General features: G+C 37.7%; 1 non-coding gene across 1 annotated transcript; it reads right to left on the bottom strand.

Moving 5' to 3' along the window:
• Positions 1-12262: 12262 nt before the first annotated feature.
• LOC141603637 (small nucleolar RNA R71) lies at positions 12263-12369 on the bottom strand. The gene has a single exon (XR_012525499.1). It is a non-coding gene; the product is annotated as a small nucleolar RNA R71 (small nucleolar RNA).
• Positions 12370-13244: the final 875 nt, after the last annotated feature.

The following is a 13244-nucleotide window of genomic DNA, read 5'->3' as shown; positions in this document are numbered from 1 at the left end:
TATTCTATAATATGTATCTGTTGCTTGTTATCGTTTGTTAAGTCTTGGTTAGATTACATAAGGATTAGAGTATAAGCAAAAAATGTTATAGCCTCCGTGACTATAACATTGAATATTTGTGAAGCATCATTAAAGTAATGTTATAGCTGCTTGAGCTATAACATTGAAGACTCGTAAAAGCATTATTGTGAATATCTCAACTAAAATGATCACTCAAGCAAAAGGCATGATCAAGTCTTTAAGAAGCTCAAGATGAAGAGCTTATGATCAAGATGAAGAGATGATCCATATACTAAAGATCTCCAGGAAGATTAGCTAGTGTAGGACATCGTCCATTAATGGTACTTATGGAAGTAATGTTGGGAAGATAAAGTTATAGCTATTTCACCTATAACTTTACTTACCAAGCTTAATGTTATAGTCATTTGACCTATAACTTTAGACTGCAATATGAAGTCACGATTTTAGGGTTTTAAAATCGATTTTCGAAGCTTAAATCCTTAATATATTTTTCAAAAATATGTGTGTGTATTTTAGAAAGGAGATACGGGTTCTATCTCAAATAGATTTATAGATATCCTATTGATTAGTAAACCAACTTTTGAGTTGTCATGCTATCTAGGGTTCTAAAATTTATCTAAGAACTAAACCCTAATTCATGCATTAATATTTCTTCTAGGGTTTCGAAATAAGACGGTAGGCTTATGAGCCATCGTCCACTTCGCACGAGCCCTTTGTACAAGTAATCGATTATGTTAAATCTAGAATAAGTTGTTTTAAGACACTTTTCTATTTAACAATTTATAGATTTATCTTTTTTAGTTATAATGAGATATTAATTGATTTAAAGTAAGAGAATATAAGATTTGTTTCTTGTGAAGCAATCCATTAGGGCTGTACGGTACCTCTAGGGTTTCGCTAAACCTAGCTCTCCTTTATACTATATATGCACAAGTGCTTCAATATTTAAAAATAACGACTTTTCGCAATCTTAAACATCTTTTTGCAAACAAATCGAGTAAACGCTTTATCGAGTAATTAATTTATTTTTGCAATTCGAAAATCCTTACGAAAAGTCGTGCTTCATATTATTATTTACTTTCATAGATTACGTTATTGGATAATAGTACTTTTCATTGTTTCTTACTCGTTCAATTGTGTGAACAAATTGGAACAATCCTACTGCTTTTTTTATTAACGTAAGTTAGACAAAACCGAGTATTTAACGGTACTCAACCGAGTTACAACAAGAGTTCGTTGTACGAGTGGGTTAATAATTTTTTAATCCTAGAAAGGTACAAAAATTATCAATCGAGAATAGTGGACGTAGGTTTCGACTTGTGAAACTGAACCACTTCAAAATCACGTGTGTCATTTGTTTTCTTTCGTTCATTTCTTTACGTTTTAAATTTCTTAGTTAATTAGTTAAAGTTTAATCAATAAACTTTAAATAATTAATTATTAATTCACGCTCATACGGACAATCAAAAAAGTGGGCTAATGTTTTTATACTCAATTCACCCCCCCCCCCACTGAGTATTTTGGATCGATAGACTCTTCAACCGTAAACCTAACTTGGTAAATGGATGTATAACTTTCGTCTTGCATGCAAATCAATACTAAATCCAACTCGACATCAATTACTTGATATTTGGATAAGCATCCGACATAACAAATATCACATGTTAGGTTTAAACTTGTGGATGCGCATTCATGCATTTAACCTGTTTTATCAACTTTTGCACTTAACCAACCAAGATCGATCAGCAGAGGCTGCTACCACGGGCGGGATTGGGTGTTTGATTAAAGAGCTTCTCAATACGTACCCTCACCTCTTACTCAGAAACTTTGGATAGTGGACGACCTTATCCAGGGTGAACGAGAGTCATTCTAGAGATAGGATGCTAAAGAGGGTCGAGTCCTTATCTTTAGTATCTATGTCAAGCACTGCTTTTTGCTTCGTTTGACCGAGGTACAAAGTGGATTTGAATGGTTTCGAGGCATCCCATAATTGCTTGGTGGCGACTCCGAACATCTCTAGCATCGTTTCGAGACCTTCAACGAGACGAAACCGACCGGTCTAAAGCGATCCGGTCGAAAGTATTTCTACGTCACTGAGCGTGGATTTGCGACAGCTATATGTCCATCGATTGGCTTTGCGTGTAGATGGCCCATGTCCAAAAATAGACCTATGGCTGTCTCTGATTTTAGGCCAATTGCCTGCTGTAATGTCTTGTATAAGTGCATCACTAAGATACTGAGTACTAGATTGTCTACAGTGTTTCCTGATATTATAAGTGATAACCAAAGTACTTTTATTAAAGGGAGGGACATTGTTGATAATATTTTGATATGTCAAGACCTTGTGAGACTTTATAATAGGAAGAGTTGCTCACCTCGATGTATGACGACAATGGACCTTAAGAAGGCATATGATTCAATTGAGTGGGAGTTTATTAAACACAATTCACACCAGAGGATGTCTGCAAAGAAATTTCTTATTGGAACCAGGCTGTTTATTGTTTTTTTCTAGGGGCAAACCCTCATTGGGAGGTTTTACAGGGTTATGCTCACAGGGTCTTGGGACGACATTCTATTGATAAGATCTCATTCTTACCAAATGGCATTTTCCTGGTAAGGTTTAAGAAGATGAAGGATAAAGAGGCGGTTTTGAATGCAGGATACCATATGTTTAACAATAAGCCCCTGGTAGTTAAGCCATGGCAAGAGGATATTGACCTTTTGAAAGAAGAGTGAAAGTGGTTCCTGCGTGGATTCGCCTACATGGCCTACCTCTCAAATTTTGGGGAACATGTTTACCAGCCATTGCAGGATTAGTGGGCCCCTATGTGAAGTCTGATGCAGCAACTATGAATAAAACCAGGTTGGGGTTTTCTAGGACTATGATTGAATTGAAGGTTGGGCAAGCTTTCCCATCTTCAGTTAAGTTTCGAGATGAGAATGGAAAGGTTATTATTCTGAATGTTGAGTACGAATGGAAACCTATCTTGTGTGAGAAATGTAAGGGACTAGGGCATGAAAGCAAGAACTGCGGAAAAGATTAGCAAAGGAATACCCAGTCAAGGCCAATTGTTAAGAAAGTTTGGAGACCCATACCCAAGACAAATGTGAGTAACCCTAATGTGTCTAACAAAGAATTCCCTGCTTTGCCTACTTTAAGAGTCCCTCGTCTGCTTGTGAATGTAAATCCTAAACCAGATGCTGCTGCAGGACCAAGTGTGTCTGTAGTAGATATACCCCCTGATGCTGTTGAAAGTATTCAAGTGGAAGATTTTACGGAGGAGGAGTAGGAGACTGAAGAGATTCAGGTTGTTGATATTGGTAAACCTATTTCTACTACATATAATAATGAATAATATAGGTTTCTGGAATGTCCGAGGCCTGAATAGTGTGAATAAACAAAGGATAGATAAAAGTTTTATCCAAAATAATGAAGCTTGTTTATTTGGTCTTTTAGAAACAGAAATAAATGGTGTTAATGTAGAAAATATAGCTCATATTATGCTCGAGGGCTGGAGTGTCACAACCAATTGTAGCTTACATAAAGGAGGGAGGGTCTGGTTATTATGGCGACCTAATATTTTTTATGTTACAATTCTTCCTTATGATCCTCAATTTATTCATTCTAAAGTTCTGATTAAAGCAAGTCAGAAAGTTTTCCTCTTCACAGTTGTATATGCTTTCAATGAGGGTTCTGAGAGATTGGATTTATGGGATAAATTGAATATTATTTCTAGTCAATGTGATGTTCCTTGGGCGTTACTTGGAGATTTTAACACAGCTATCTATCCTGATGAAAGTTTGGGAGCTACTAATAAGCAGGAGGATATGGATGCTTTCATTGCTTGCCTGAATGCTTGTGGTATGCTTGATATTCCTGCAACATGAGCCTTCTTCACATGGACTAATAAGCATGATTCTACTCATAGGAAGTATAGTAGACTGGATAGATTTCTTATAAACCAAGAGTGGGTAGATGTGTTTCCTAATATGCATGCTCACTTCCATCCTAAGGGCTTAATGGATCATACTCCTTGTATTGTCATGAATATTAAGTTGGAGGGAAGGAGGTATGCTAGCTTCAAATAATTTAACATGTGGAGTGATGCTCCTGGTTTTCATGACAAAATAAGGAATATTTGGAGTCAGCAAATAAATGGTACTATGATTTTTGGAGTAGTGAAGAAATTGAAAGCTCTCAAGGGTGTTCTCAAAAGGCTTAATAAAGATTGTTTTTCTGATAGTGAGCTCAACTCTAGCAAAGCTCTTATGAATCTTGAGAAAATCTAGCTTCAACTCCAGGAGGACTATGCCAATCCTGAATTTGTTTCTTTAGAGTTACAGGCCCTTGTAGAGGGGAAATTTTAGTCTAAAGCCAGAGACAGTTTCTTACAGCAGAAAGCCAAGACCCAATGGCTTGATGAAGGGGACAGTAATACAGCCTATTTTCATAGTGTCATTAAGAAAATATGCCTGAGAAACAAGATTCTACAGATTGAGGACCAATTTGGTAACCTCTGTACTGATACAGACCGTATTCAGGAAGCTTTCTTGACTTTCTATCAGGGTTTATTGGGTAGCAAGAAGAAGACTGAACAGGTGAGAAGTGAAGTGCTGCTTACAGGATCTTTTTGTAATGAGAACCATGTTCTTTCCCTATCAACTCCTATTACTAAAGAAGAGATTAAAGGAGTGGTGTTCTCTATTCCTATTGACAAAGCACCTAGGCCTGATGGCTACACCAGTGGGGTTTTTTTAGAGATTCCTGGGACATAGTTGGGGATGAGGTCTCCAATGCTATTATTAATTTCTTTGCTACTGGTCGCTTACTCACACAAATAAATGCAACTAACATTACCCTTATTCTAAAGTGTGACAGACCTACTGTTGTTAGACATTTCAGACCCATAGCATGCTGTAACCTGGTTTATAAAGTGATCTCTAAATTGCTCTGCAATAGACTTGCTTCTGTACTGCCTGACCTTGTTCATGAGAACCAAGGAGCTTTTATTAAGGGGAGGTCTATCATTGAAAATGTTCTTATATGTCAAGACACATTCATATGTATGGCAGGAAAGCAGTCACTCCCAGATGCCTATTCAAAAAAGACTTGAAAAAAGCCTATGATACTGTAGAGTGAGATTTTGTTGAACAAATGCTTCATGGTCTAAAATTTCCAGCTCATTTTACCCATTTGGTTATGCAATACGTAAGGTCAACCTCCTTTACATTGTCTCTGAATGGGAATAGCTTTGGATACTTTAAAGGGCAAAGAGGACTGAGGCAAGGTATCCTATTTCTCCCCTTCTGTTCACTATATGCATGGAATATTTAACCAGGTTGATCAAATTTGTGACTGACAGATGGCCATTCCAATATCACCCCCTTTGCAAGAATCTGAAGCTCACTCATCTCATGTTTGCAGACGATCTTCTCCTTTTTTGCAAGGGTAAGCCTCAATCAATCTGGTTACTCATGAGAGCTTTCTCTTCTTTCTCTAATGCCTCTGGCCTATCTTTGAACAATGCTAAATCTTAGATCTTCTTTAATGGAGTAAATGAGGACATTAGGGAGGGTATAAAGCAGGTGACTGGATTCAGGTAAGGTACCATGCCTTTCAGGTACCTGGGGGTTCCAATCAAAGTAGGCAGACTTACCAAGCAAGAATGCTCCTCTTTGACTGAAAAGATGGTTGCTAGGATAAGAGGGCTGGGAGCAAAAAAGCTCTCCTATGCTGGCAGGAAGGATTACACTCATTAATGCTGTTCTCAACACTCTACACAATTATTGGGCTCAAATGTTCATAATTCCTAAGAGTATCGTTAATCGCATTATAGCTATTTGCAGAAACTATCTTTGGGATGGCTCCCCTTATTACCATAGAGTGCCCCTTGTAGCCTGGGATAAGGTCACTTTACCTAAAAAAGAGGGGGGGGGGGGGGGGGTTGAGGATTAAGAAGGCTGATGTGTGGAATGTTGCTACAGTAGGTAAGTTAGTTAATTGGGTGTACTGTAAAGCTGATAGGCTTTGGATCAAGTGGATTAATGATGTGTATATTAAGAATCAGGACTGGCATAATTATAGTCCTTCTTCTGATGCAACTTGGGTATGGAAAAATATATGCAAAGTGAAAGAAAAGCTCAAAGATGGTTTTATTGATAGCATCCGGACCTCGAGCTTAGAATGCATGAAGGAATGAATGTGAAAAGCAAATTATTTAGATTTGGCTGCTGTGAAGATGACTTATGTGTTCTCTGTTAGAGGCAGACTGAAATGGTGGAGCATCTGTTCACAAGTTGTATCTATACTACCAAAGTTCAGCACCATCTATTACAGTGGTATGAGGGCTCTTTCCCAACGGTGGATAGCTTGATTGCAGAAAATAGAAACAACACTCGGTGGAAGATTAAGGTTGCCATGTTCAATGCCTTCTATTACTTCATTTGGTTTCAAAGAAATAATGCCCAGTTCAATGAATGGCTACACAGACCTGATGCAGTTGCTAGGCGTATTGAAGAGGATACTAAACGTAGAGTTAAACAGAAATTTAGGGTAGTTGATGACCGGACTGGTTCCTTATGGCTGCAAAGCATGGGAGTGATTTGATATGATTGAATTGGGACTCGATCCAGGAACCTACATGTAATTATTTTTTGACTTTGATATATATTTACTCACATTACACCAAAAAAAAAAAGTGCATTACTACCCCTTCCTTCTCCATTTCTTTGAATGGTTCCACCTTTGGATTCTTTAAGGGGCAAAGAGGGATAAGGCAGGGTGATCCTATCTCACCTCTTATCTTCACTATTTATATGGAATACTTGTATAGAATTTTGACCGTGGTCACTGATAGAAATGGATTTAAGTTTCATCTATTGTGCAAGGCTCTGAAATTGTGTCATCTTTGCTTTGCTGATGACTTGCTATTATTTTGTAAAGGGGATGGGAATTCAGTGATGGTTTTACTTAAGGCATTTGCTACTTTTTCTAAGGCCTCTCGTTTGGAAATAAACAAGGAGAAATCTGATATTTATCTAAATGGTATCAACTAGGGGAGTTCACATGTCATTTTGGCAATTTCTGGTTTTAAACAAGGGGTGTTCCCTTTTAGGAATTTAGGTATACCAATTTCATATGAGAGAATTGCTGTGGAGGATTGCAGTAGGCTGGTGGAGAAACTTGTGGGCAGAATAAGAGGCTTGGATGCTTGTAAAGTGAGCAATGCAGGCAAATTGATTCTAGTTCAAAGTGTTTTATCTCAATTGCAATCTTATTGGTCCAGACTATTTATAATCCTAACCACTGTCATTACTAAAATGATGAATATTTGTAGAAACTACCTATGGGCAAGTTCTTAGGAATTTCTAAAAGTACCTCCAGTTTCATTGGATAGGGTACGTCAAGAGAAGAAAAATGGAGGATTGGGGGTGACTCAAAGTATGATATGGAATCAAGCAATGATTGTCAAATATTATTGGTGGCTTGTCTCTAAGGCTGACCACTTATAGATCAAGTGGGTTAATCACATCTATAATAAGGGGCAGGATTGGCTTACTTATAACCCTTTTTTGAATTCTAGTTGGACTTGGAGACAAATATGTAAAATTAAGAAGCTACGGAAGCCAGGGTATGTGCACGATCAATGGTGTTTGAATGGTGGTATTTATACTACTCTTTCTGGTTATGAACGGCTTTTGGGGACAAAAAATAAGGTCCCTTGGTTTCCAGTGGTGTGGAATATGATGAATGTACCTACGCACCAGTTTCATTGCTTGGGTGTATGTTCCGAATTGATTAATAACTAAAGACAGGATAACCAAGTTTAGTATGGTAGTGGCCACTGGGTGTGATATGTGTATGATGCAACCTGAAACTCATTCCCATATATTATTTGCTTGCAGTATAGAAGGGATTTTTTGGCCTTGTTTAATGGATGGTTGGGTTCACAGATACCAGTGATTGAACCAGTGCAATGGTGTGCTCAAATTAGGTGGAAATCTCTGATGTAGAAGAAGATTGTATGTGCTGCAGTTTGTGCTTTGATCCATATGCTTTGGATGGCTCGTAACAAGTGCAGAATTGAAAGAGTGCTTCCCCTATCATTCTTTCCTTATCCAAAAGTTGAAGAAGAGTATTCGTCTTAAGTTTCAGGCTTATAGATGGTCTGTGAAACATAAGACACCGGTTTCAAGGCTGGCATAAATTTGCTTTTTGTGATGTTGTGATAGATTTAGTTTTTTTTAGATTGCAGGCTGTCATTTAAGATTTAGATGGCCTAAAATGTTTGTAATGGATGTTTGGTATACGGATTCATTGATTCGTTACTATGTTTTTTTACCTTCCACCAACAAAAAAAAATACCAGTTTCATGGATCTTATATGTTATGTCTTTCCCAAAAATACAAATTTCTAAAACAAAAGGATAAGAAATGGCACCAGTCTACATTTTGAATAGTTTTAGACATCTTTCAAATGCAAAAAAGAAGAAGAAAATATTCAAAATCAACTTGGCTCATTTGATATTGTTGATTTAAATGTGCGCAAATGAGATGGTTCAAAAAACGCGATGTACTCCTTGTCTATAAATATATATATTGGCAACAAAAAACTAAACAACGCTAATTTTGGACATAATTGTAACACCCCCATCTACTAAAGTGCCTTACCAAGGACTACCTTAGTACATGAGAGTGCTACCATCTCGGTTACCTGAGGTCGTACGCATCAAAGTTACCATAATGAAACAAGAAATGTAACTAATAAAGTTTCACCACGGTTTTACTACCAAACCTCAAAGTGAAAGTAAAATACAACTCGTCTCAAACTAGCCAAAAGATAGTCTACTAAACAACAGCGGAAGCTAATGTGAATGTTTCGACGGCGTCCCATCCAACCCCGCAAGAAAGCTCAAACATCAACATCTGTTAGACTCACTGCTCACCATTTGGCGGAAATATCAAATGGATCACCACAGTTTTGAAAACATTTGAAGGGTCAGTACAATTACATAATTAATCACAAACACACACAAGAATAAGCAACATAAGATAATACAATCAATACTCCAACGATCCTCCAAACTCCATAACCCCAAATGGCACTCATTGCAATGAGTAGCCGGGTACCCATTGCAATAGGTAATGCACCGCTGCCGATTCCAAACCGCAGCGTAGACATCAAATTCCCTCTGGTTGCAATGAGCGAACCTTAGCTCATTAATGTGCACATCCCACTTGTGACGGCAGTCACACGAGGCGAAACAAGGGGGTGAACCATCTCCCGACATGCCTCAAAATATCCAAACTAATATCTCTAACAATCGCAATCACAATACACAATACTATAATCACAATAATCACCTAATCCAAATAACTACTTAATAGTACTAGGTAGGGAAACCCTACCTTATTCGCGAATTTCGGAAACTAGCCAACAACGGTCACCTATACAGTGATGTACATGCATTACTAATCAATATCCATCACTATACAATTATATTACATAATTCACCCAAATTAGGGCTCAGAGCAACCTCTAGAATAACTATAAAATGAATAGAGATGACGATTGACTTACTAACGCGATTGGAAGGTGAAAGCTAACTCCGAAATCCCCAAAATGATGAATCCTTGCTTAGGTGTTGATTAGAATGCTTAGGGGGTGTTTAAAATGTGATTAGGTTTTGCAAATGACGTTTATGAACTGCTTAAAATGATTTTATAACCCTCTAATCATCTTTATCAAACCGGGGAAAAATAACCCGTCAGACCGGGCACTCGGTCGAGTATACCTAATGTGACTCATATTTGAGCATATTCAGTCCCTAAATTAGCCTCGTTTCTATGCTTTTTAGTGCATAATGGGGTCATTTACTATCCTTAGCTTCCCATTTTGCATATTCTTTGAGGTTTTGTTTCCTTGGTAGGAGAGGAGTGCAAACCTTGCATTTTCATGGCAAAATAGAGCTAAATTGATCGAATTCAATGACCAAGCATTAAAGGGAAGACGATACTAGAAGGCCTATGTAGATAATAAAGTAGATTGGGCAATGATGAAAGGATCCTTGGATCCTCAACAAGATCCCCGAGGATTGTTGAGGAAAGAAGAAAAGAGAAGTGCCTTACCTTGGATCCGAGCGGCTCCCTGCCAATCCGGGCGTCTCGCTGCCAAGAAATCCGAGCGTCCCGATGCCAAGAGGCTCTTATTGAAGCCAAACAATATGAGTGTCTCCCTCAGTGATCCGCTCGGATTCCCTTGCAGACTCTACCGTGCCTGCTGCCTAGACGCTCGGGACTAGCAAAACGGAGATCAGCATCTCCTTGGAGAGGAGCACTTCCTCAACTTTCCTTAAGGGTCTTAATACTCATTTAAGCCCTTAGTAACCCTAATCTTTGTACCTAATCTTTAGTATAAATTTCCCATTGTACTACTTATATTGGAATCAATTCTTAATACTCTTTTATCTCTTCTTAATACTCTCTTAATCTTGTAATCAACTCTTAATTTAGCATTAATACAAATCTCATTTCTTACCTTTCCTTAATTTTTCTATTGTTCATTATTTATTTTGGTTAATTAGAAGATTATTTGGGTTTATTTGGAGGATTGACAACCTTCCATCAATCATCAAGTACTTCTATTATTCTTTGCTTTATTATTTGGAATCATCTTTATAGGTATAATTCTCTCTTAATCCCTTTTTAATTATTGTTAATCATCTTCATTTGCTCATCATGTTTTGCCTTGCTAGTATGATTGACAACCTTGTTAGCATGTTAAGCTTGATAATGAGTGAGTAGTTTCCTTAACTAGGGTTGATGGGGAATTAGGAGAAACCAACATGGGGATTGATTCATGCTTAATCTAATATGTTTTCATAATTAATTTGCTTGCTTGTTGTGATTTCAACTTATGCACATGTTATGTTTGATAAAATGCGAGCCTATGAATCCTTGCATTTTTTACCCATCACTTACCTTTTCAATGACACTTGTAAGACATAAACCAACTCGAGTCTCATTAGACCATGCATATAGTTGGATAGGGAGGATTAAGTCGACTTGTAGGTGTTGTACAATCTAATCGATTCGGGTCCGGGACCCAAATCTTCTTAGGGATTGTAAGACATAAACCAACTCGATCCAATCACAACAATAAGTGCTTGCATCTAGTAGAAAAAATGTATGTATGATCAAATTCCATGAATCCCCTATGAACCCATGACACCCTAGTGCTTTTAATCAATTGTTTACATCTCATTTTAATCATCATGCTTGTTTTCATTGCTCTATTTACATTGCTGATTAGTTTAGTTGATCTCCAATCTCAACCCATATTGTGACACCCTTAGACACAACCAATTGCAATTGAAAATCCTACATCAATACCCGTCCCTTGGGATCCGACCTTTACTTACCTCTTTACTAAGAGTAGAGTAGTAGGTGAAGTTATAAATATTGTTTTGGTCAAGGTAACTTTTAACGACAAGTAACAAAACTGACGAACCAAAAATGGCGCCGTTGCCGGGGATGGTGTTAACTTGATTTGATTTTCTTTGATTTTTTTTAGTTGTATCTTTCTTTACCTTAGGGAAGTTAAACTACTAAAGGTTCATTCTAATTGTTTTCGAGTTGTTTGATATTTTGCATGTCTAGGAGATCACAAGGTAACTTGTTACCCATTGATCTTGAAATTGAAAGAAGTTTGACCAACAATAGAAGACTTGCTAGAAATACTTTGAGAGGTATTGATGAGATTGTGGACATTCAACCAAACAATATTGAGTTTACAAACCCTTTTGCAAAAGAAGGAGAGGATAAACCAACACAAAACCAACCACAAAATCAACCACAAAATCAACACACAATGCCTAAATTTTCATCACATTCCGTAACAACCGAGGAGAACCTACCAAATGGTACTTCTACACCACAAAACTTAACCGGTAATTTCATTGCAAAATCCGCATTTATACAATTAGTTGAGAGAAGTCAATTTGGGGGGATGCCTAGTGAAGACCCTCATTCTCATATGGAGACTTTTTGTGACTATTGCGATGCGATTTCTCAAACCGGAGTTACTCAAGACCAAATTCGATGGGTCTTGTTTCCTTTTTCTTTGATTGGTTCCGCGAAACAATGGTTGAAGAGCCTAGATAAGGGTACTCTTAGTATTGACTATTGGAAGAAATTGGAACTTTCTTTCTACAAAAAGTTCTATCCTCCGGAAAATACTAACATGTTGAGAGCCCAAATCACCGGGTTCAAACAATGGGACTAGGAATCTTTGTATGAAGCATGGGAGAGATTCAAGGATACTTGTCGATCTTGTCCACACCATGGACTTAGCGAGTGGTTCCTTGTACAACAACTTTGGAATGGTCTATAGGAAAACTCCCGAAACATTCTCAATATGGGATCAAATGGTATGTTTACCATAGTTGATGATAATCAAACATGGAACAAGATTGTGGAAATGGCGGTCCATAACTCACAATATAGTAGACCTCGGAAGGCTACTAGAGGAGGAAAGCATGAAGTGGACTCTATTACTCAATTAGGTGATCAACATAGTGCTCATATTGACACCATTAATTTGAAGTTTGAGAAGGCTATGCTAAACTTGAAGAGGCCTCCAAATCACCTAAGCAACATGTTAATGCCATGGTGGCATCTTCATCAATTCCAAGTGGAGTATGTGAGAGTTGTGGAACTTTGGGACATGACCAAAGTGAATGTAGGGGAACAAGTGAAAAAGTGAATGGTTTCCATGCATACAAGAGTGATACCCCTTATTCCAACTATTACAATGAAAACATCAAATTCCATACCAACCTCTCATACAAAAGCCAAAATGTTCAAAACCCTGAAACAACATACACCCCCACCTCCAATGAGAAACCAAGCTCAAAGACCTTTTTTCAATCAAAGCCAAAGTTATCAAAATCAACCTTCATACAATCAAACAAATGACCATGGTTTTGATGTTCAAAAAGCGGTCCTTCAAATGCAAAAGAACCAACAAGAGTTTTTCACTCAAATGCAAAAGGATAGTCAAGCAAAAGACATCACCATCAACAACATACTAGCTCACACAAAGATGTTAGAAACCCAAATGTCTCAATTAGCATCTTCTAGTTCACAAAGACAAAAGGGGCAATTACCACCTCAAGGTAATCCCCTAAGACATGAGTCGGTGAGTGCCATCCATTTGAGGAGCG

Source organism: Silene latifolia, chromosome 9 (genome assembly GCF_048544455.1).
Source record: "Silene latifolia isolate original U9 population chromosome 9, ASM4854445v1, whole genome shotgun sequence".
Taxonomy (NCBI): domain Eukaryota; kingdom Viridiplantae; phylum Streptophyta; class Magnoliopsida; order Caryophyllales; family Caryophyllaceae; genus Silene; species Silene latifolia.
This window is presented reverse-complemented; position numbering and strand designations above follow the sequence as displayed.